This window comes from Rhagoletis pomonella, unplaced genomic scaffold (genome assembly GCF_013731165.1).
Source record: "Rhagoletis pomonella isolate Grant_MI unplaced genomic scaffold, Rhpom_1.0 Rhpom_scaffold_00792, whole genome shotgun sequence".
NCBI lineage: Eukaryota > Metazoa > Arthropoda > Insecta > Diptera > Tephritidae > Rhagoletis > Rhagoletis pomonella.
Genome location: NW_023459346.1, coordinates 56,580 through 62,727, shown reverse-complemented (window position 1 = coordinate 62,727; position 6,148 = coordinate 56,580). Strand labels below are relative to the sequence as shown.

Sequence of the window (6,148 nt, the reverse complement as noted above, 5' to 3'; positions counted from 1 at the left end):
ACGAAAAGTATTTCTTTTTAAAACGTTAAACTTTTCGTACCTGCATTCTATCCACCACCATCTCTCCTTATCTAACTTTTTAATGTAGTCGTTATTTCTACGCTAAGTGTAGAAATATTAAGTACCGAGGCAGTTCTACGCCCCGTAATACCCTGGGTATTCCCGATCATGAGCTGTTCACACGCTGCAACAAGCTTATCACACGCTGTCAATTTTTCAGAAACGAGCGACATTAGGACTGAATTTTCGTCGCGCTAGAAATCCCACATTCACTGGGAGATCAGCAGCCGGATTCCACCTTTCGCGATCGCTAAAACGCCTTCGCCAAAAAAAATCTATATGAGGTTTACAAATTTTTGCGATTATATCTTAAAAAGGCATCTCTAAATATCTCCACCGCTATTAGAAAAAGCTTTTTTGTTTTTTATTTTTTGATGTTTAGTTGAACCGGGATTGAACCCAGGCCCACGTCTGTCAAGTAAGCACTTCACTTTTCGAAATTGGAAAAGTTAACTACGGAATTGTAGCTTTTTTGTTGTAACTTTGTTGTGAAAAGACAAAAATTTTTAGCTGTAATTAAAAAAAAATATGGTATGTAATGCTAACTTGACACCATACACCTAGTCGATAGAATTGAGATATCCAATATGTTACTATGCCATTAATTGTAGCTTTTGACATAAAAATTAAAGTAGAAGCTGTTTTTCATGGTAGAAATACTCTCGTAGGTTAACCATTGCCTGCCGAGGGGCGACAGCTATTAGAAAAAGCTTATTTTGTTTTTTATTTTTTGATGTTGAGTTGAAACGAGATTGAAGCCAGGCCGGCCCACGTGTGTCAAGTTAGCGCTACACCTTTCGAAATTGGAAAAGTTAGCTACTGCATTAATTGTACCTTTTTTGTTGTAAATTTGTTGTGGAAAGAGAACATTTGTAGCTTTCCTTTTTAAGGAAAAAATGGTATGTAGTGCTAATTTGACACCTAGTCGATAGAATTGAGATATCCAATATGTTACTATGGCATTAATTGTAGCTTTTGACATAAAAATTTGTTGTGAAAGGAAAACATTTTAGCTTTCGTTTTTCTGGAAAAAAATCGACTTGGACATTTTTCGAACAAAATTTAGCATGCCCTTTTGTCGATTAAATTGAGATAACGAAAATCTTAAAACGGCTTTAATTGTAGCTTTTTTGTTGTAAATTTGTTGTGGAAAGAAAAAATGTGTAGCTACGTTTTTTAAGAAAAAATGATATTTAGTACTTACTTGGCACTATACACCTAGTCGATAGAATTGAGATAATGAAAATATTAAAACGGCATCAATTGTAGCTTTTTTGTTGTAAATTTGTTGTGGAAAGAGAAAACTATATAGGTGATGCAGGAGAATGAGTACATAGGCATAGGAATTTTCGGAAAGAGTAGGGGCGGAAGCTCCGCTTCTATTGTGAAAGATATGCAATATATCTTGTGCATATAAGTCCGACTACGTTATCCACAGTGTTTTTGCGCAGAACCAACATCAAAGTTTCCAAAAAACTGCATAATTTATTAATTAACTAGTGCTCGCTAATTTGAAATCTTTATTTTAAATTAAAGTTTAATTCTTTCACTACACTTGTATGTTAAAGTTTTTAAACTCGGCTCACGCGTTTGGACACAAATACCCAACATAATTGTACAAATAACTAAACCGCACCGTATTTCTTAAACTTCCATAAAGTTTATTAATGAGGAAAACCGCTTTTCCTGCAAAAACCTGTAAAACCTATAGACCATGAAGCATCTGGAAGGTAACTTCTATTCATGAAATTCACATATGTACATACACGACAAATTTCATAATTCCGTCCATGCTTTAGCCAACTCTACTAATCTATTAGCTTCCACATCATCTTTCTCATCACTAACCATATTTCTACTTATAAATTTTTTAAATTTTATAATAAAGCAATTATTTTAAAAATGATGTAAATGAAACACTAAAGAAACAAATGTAAACAAACAAACAGCTGTTCACAATTCAGTCAACCATTCACAATAGTACAAATTTTTATCGATCAAGTTACACAATAGCAAAATAAAAGATCATCGAATCGATCGACAAATTTCTATTCTACTGCCAGTCGACACTCGCAATAGGGGCCTAAATCTTGTTCGAAAAACGGTCAACTAAATTTTTCCGAGAAAAACGAATGCGACAAATTTCTTATTTTCAGAACAAATTTTTAAGTCAAAAGGTATAGGGCCTAATTCTGCACCACGTCGAATTTCCGTCGTAGTTACGAAAAAAGAACAGTGGCAACCTTGGCATTCTAGTCTCCGAACTGTTATTCGAATTTTCCAAAATTACGAAAATTCAAGTTTCAAGTGTATGTATTCCGGATCACTTCGCAACAGTTATTCGTAGGTAGTTTTTCCCGAAAGAAGATCAACGTCGGAATCTGCTTAAATTTTTCACATTTAAGTACTGTGAATTAAATAAAATGTATGTACAAAATTGTACAAATACTTTATGCGTTTGTATTTATATGAAATATATGCATAATAGGCCGAGGAACACCAATCCAAGCCAATACGAATTGTTGGTAGAGCTACTCAGCAACAGGAAGGACATTGCACAGGTCGAAGTGATGTGGAAGACTTTTGGAAGCAAGCCGCTAACGAGCTGAATGCTTTGGGACCACCATGCAGGGACTGGGCAGGGTGGCGAAAGGTTATATATACAATTGATGACAATTTGCTTTAAATTTTTATTAACGTATCTTTTGGTTTCAGACATGGCTTGATTGGAAGAGCTACGTTAAAAAGAAGCTTTCCCACAACAAAATGGAGTCTCGAGCTACTGGGGTAGTTTTAATAAAAGGCCCATAAGCTCCTTAGAAGATAAAGTGATTTCGCTGACCGGGCTAGAAACTTGCACCTCAGGCCTTCAAGGTGGGTTAAGCTTCGGTGGAAGGCAGGAGTTTATCGCGGCATAGAAAAACTATGTGAAATAGAAAAAGAAAAACTGAAGGAATTTAAGCGACATAATGCTGTCAAAGAAATTGCTTTAAGGGAACGCAATAAATTAAAAAAAAAAGCGCCAGAATTAGAAGCTATAGCACTCGAATTAAAACAAGCAAAATTTGAGGCGAGTGAGAGATGTAAATATTAAACGTATATTTTTAGTTGATTATGTTTTTTAGAGAAATGGAATGTTCATATTTATTTTCTTTTTTAATAAATTAAGATAAGAGTTGAAGTAAGGACACAAGTTTTCATTTATTTCCAGATAAGATATATTCTAGGTAAATACTATGTACATTTAAAGCTTTTCTAATGGTTTGGTTACACTCACAACGCAAAAGTTGCAAGAATTCTTTGGCGTGTTCGTTCAGCATCACTCCGAAGATTCTCAAATTCCGGGTCATAATCGGGCTCAATTTCTTCCACATCATCTCTCTCAGGCAACGGTTCAAATTGGTCATCGCGGAAGTGAATACATATGTTGTGGAGAGCACAAGCCACGTTTACAATTTGGCAGGCCTTTAGAGGAACATAATTTAAAGCTCGTTCCCCCAAAACACATCGGAATCGGCTTTTCCACACACCAATTATTCTTTCTACCACACTTCGTGTTTTTGAATGGTAATCATTGAAAATTCTTTCTGGCGACTCTGCAGCTGCACTTCTATAAGGGGTCATAAGCCTAGGTTCGAGTGGGTAGCCGGCATCGCCTAGAAGAATATTTGTTAATATTTATCTGTAAGCTACATGGTACAGCTTTTTACTACCAAGAAGCCACGTGTTAGTATTTCCTTCTCTAAATTGCCGCTTAACTTCCAAATATGGCTATCATGGTTACGTCCTGGATACCGTGCATCTACTGCTCTTATTCTCAACTTATGGTCGCATATCTAAAATAAATTAAAACGTTACGTTCAAAAGTTACATACATACATATCTACTTTGTATATACATAATTATATCAAACTTACTATCATTACATTAATACACAAATTCATAAAAAATAAAGAACACTTTAACTGCTTTATAAATCGAAATTTTGTATGGAAATGTCACTTTAGAGAGCTCTTTGAACCTATTTTATTTTTTATGAATAAGGCCATAAGACTATAACAGCCTTTTCGGTTGAAAAATAGAAACGTCTCCGGCGAAGGTGCTGTTAATTTAACGTGAGTACCGTCATTACACATTACTACTCCTGGAAACATTGCCTTTGAGTAAAAATCTTGTTTTGCTTCTACTACTTCCGACTCGTCCATAATAAAATTTATCAAGATTTGGCAAACCTTCCTTTCAAAAACATTTAATAGCAGCGATATTGTCTTCGATACTGTGGGCTGCGTCATTCCGACATCATAGTCCTTACCAACTCCGTGTTGGTAGCCTCCTTCTGCAAAAAACCTTAAGAAAGCTACCAAGCGGCTCAGACTCGTTATTGATGAACTCTTTGTCGGGCCACCGAACTCTTGATCCAATATTCTTAGCAAATATTTAAAGGAATCTTTGCTTGTCGGAAAGTTCTTTTTAAATCTGAAAGAAACCTAATTGTAATTTTTAAATGTTGATATCTGTCTTACACTTACGCCTTAACATTCAACTGAAAGGGATCGCAGGCGTCTCTAAGTTGTCGTTTTATATTTTCTGCGTTACTCCTTGAATATTCATCTTCTTCGATTAATAAAATACCAGCAGCAATGAATTCCATAATTTTTAGCATTTTTTTTATTGCTACAACGTTTTCTTTGCTTTTTTCTTAAAATAACTCATTCTTGCAACTGCTTTCTATTTTCAAAATAAGCTGTCACTTGAAAGATGTAAATGACAAATAACTTCGAAAATTCGAACAACTTATACATCTCCGTCGGAGAATGGAATGCAAACAATTTTTTCTTCGGAACTTAATTCGGAAATCGGGACTTTTCCCGACGGGGTGCAGAATGTAGCCCATAATTAATGGCATAGTGACATAAAGGATATCTTAATTCTATCGACTACGTGTAAGGAGTCAAAATAGCACTACATACCATTTTTTCTTAAAAAACGAGACTACAATTTTTTTCTTTCCACAACAAATATGCAACAAAAAATCTACAATTATTTACGTTGTACCGTTTTCAATATCTCAATTCTGTCGCCAATGGTGCATGGTTTCAAGTTAGCCCTACCAGAGACTGGCTTGCGTTGAACGCCAACTATTGCATACTCAATCAATACTGCTGCTTTGTATGACTGAGCAGCGCGTTGACTTAGTAGTATCGATACCTAAAAGAAATTACAGGATGACATAGCGTGCTGTCTTGCAAATACAGCCACCACAAGTGAACGATACATATAACAGCTCATACTGATATTGACTTCGGCAAAACAGTATTCTGAATGCTCGTTCACGAAACTAGCAAACGCGGCATTTGAACGGTTGCCGAAAGCATGAGAGCTCATTGGGATGGTTGGCGAAGCAAGACGCCGCAGTTCATTTGTTGCAGAAGTCGTTTGACTTGTTGCTGAAAGCCATTTGACTTGTTGCCGAAGGCACGACGAATGTAGTAAAGGGTATTTTATCGTCTCGTATGTATGTATGTATTTACAGCGCGTCTACCATTCAATTTCTTTACTCCCTGCTGGCGCCAAGAGCGTGTTGGCAGGCTAGTTGTGAGGAATGTGCATACGTACGTATGTATGTATGTATGTACATATCAATGCTTCATTTCAAACAAGCAAATGTCGTTGAATTGTTTTTGAAATACAGTATCATGACTTCGGCAATCCATCAAACATGCCTTCAGCAACAAATGAAATGGCTTTCAGCAACAAGTCAAACGACTTCTGCAACAAATGAACTTCGGCGTCTTACCTTCGCCAACCATCCCAATGAGCTCTCATGTTTTCGGCAACCGTCCAAATGAGCTCTCGTGTTTTCGGCAACCGTCCAAATGCAGTATCGTGCTTTCGGCAGTCGCTCAAATACGGCGGTTGCTGGTTTCGTGCACGTTTACTCCGAATACTGTTTTGCCGAAGTCAATATCAGTATGAGCTGTTATAAGTATCGTTCACTTGTGGTGACTGTATTTGCAAGCATCTCAAGCTCTTCGCACTCACGCATTTCGGCTCTTTTTTAATTATTGCGGCAAATACGTCTCGCTTC

The 6,148-nt window shown here is 36.4% G+C and overlaps 1 long non-coding RNA gene across 1 annotated transcript; it reads right to left on the bottom strand.

The window, feature by feature from the left end:
• Positions 1-3,236: 3,236 nt before the first annotated feature.
• LOC118751552 lies at positions 3,237-5,264 on the bottom strand. The gene is made up of 2 exons (XR_004994548.1): positions 3,774-5,264; positions 3,237-3,716 (listed from the first exon to the last, which is right to left on the bottom strand). It is a non-coding gene; the product is annotated as an uncharacterized LOC118751552 (long non-coding RNA).
• Positions 5,265-6,148: the final 884 nt, after the last annotated feature.